The sequence below is a fragment of the Etheostoma spectabile genome, unplaced genomic scaffold, assembly GCF_008692095.1.
Source record: "Etheostoma spectabile isolate EspeVRDwgs_2016 unplaced genomic scaffold, UIUC_Espe_1.0 scaffold272, whole genome shotgun sequence".
NCBI lineage: Eukaryota > Metazoa > Chordata > Actinopteri > Perciformes > Percidae > Etheostoma > Etheostoma spectabile.
Window position 1 is genome coordinate 1309100 of NW_022605576.1, and position 1528 is coordinate 1310627.

At 38.9% G+C, this 1528-nt stretch overlaps 1 protein-coding gene across 1 annotated transcript in view; it reads left to right on the forward strand.

Moving 5' to 3' along the window:
* cubn (cubilin (intrinsic factor-cobalamin receptor)) overlaps positions 1-1528 on the forward strand; it is an 86874-nt gene that overhangs the window by 11578 nt on the left and 73768 nt on the right. The window lies entirely within an intron of this gene.

The following is a 1528-nucleotide window of genomic DNA, read 5'->3' on the forward strand; positions in this document are numbered from 1 at the left end:
TCTTCAAAAAAGGCCCAAATATATAATATAAATACACGCCATTCTCCTCTGTAAAATGGTAGTTATCTATCTTGTCCGCTATATGATATCTTTGATCACACACTAGACTAGTCTGACTTGGAGGATTACTATCTTTCCCGCTCTGTACTCTTTGCTCTTGCTGTTGCGAAAACGTGATGAATTATGGATGTCAAGTGGATAAATCTTGGATGGAACAGTTTGAATTTAATGCTCAACGACCCCGTAAAAAGGCACAAGTTCCAGGCTGGATAGAAAATCCCCTGTAGAGGCTAGAAAGACCCCAAAGAGACCTCCGTGACCGCCAGCTTGTTAGCTGTTAGCTGTTAGCTTCATTAATCAGGAAGTTTCTGTCTTTATGCTTATTAAGTGATTGAAATATGATACAGAGGTGCTGTTTTAAGTCGTGCACGAGCCTCTCGGTTCCAGAGAGGGTCTGAGGTGTAAAAGAGAGAGCATACCGGTAGGTCCATGTCACAGGAGGTCTTAGCCTACCACCATGTTCCATAACCCGACCAGTCAGATTACCATGAAGAGGGTCCCTCATTATTTTCTCAGAAAACATTACAGTCAACATAAATCAAAAACATATAGTCAACACGATCAGACCGTAGCCTGTCATTGAAAACCATGCCCAAATATTGTATACTCGGCTCTATTTGAAATGAAACAGGCTGCAACTGCCGAGATTCCCTAACACATTTTTGTGACTTTGAAACCAGAACCACATATGGAATTTGAGCACAACATAAGTAAAATCCAGAAAATAGGGTTGGAGGAGGAACAATTAGAATTATGAACAGTTGTCCAACAACAAAAGAGAAGTCTCAGTTGGTGACAGCTTCAAATCAAATTGAGCCCATATTTAAATTGTTGTTTTGGATGCACAATTTTACAGAACTCATATTTTTGCAATAGTTCATTCTAGATGGCATTTTCTGTCATATAACAGGGATTATATGTGGAGTTGTTCTTATAGATTGAAGCCTGGGAAAACAAGATTTGCTCTTCAAGTCCGTCTGGCCATTTTTTATACTCTGACCCAGTTCCAAATTTTCCAAATCAAGGCACCAATGTGGATATGGATCCAATATGGAGACATTCAAAATTATGATATTTTTGACCAAATACCTAAATACCGCAACGGTATTTTAGTATTGACTATTGGTGCAATGAGATTTTTGATAAATAATCATCCGTAATGTGGATATATGATCAAGTGGGTAAAGACAAGTAGTAGAACAGATACAACAGTCTGGTAAGATCAGAAAATGATATCACTTATGCCATATCACGATATCCAAAATCTAAGACTAGTAGGTATCTAGTCTCATATCTTGATATTGATATAATATTGATAAATTGCCCAGCTCTACATCCACCGAAGCGTAGCAACCCTTATCGTTGGTCTGATTGGTTGAAACCAGTTTCACTGTGAATGTGTGTAATATGTTCGGGTAATCCTGGGGGCCCCTGATTGGTTGACCACACGCTGGAAAGAACTGGATCT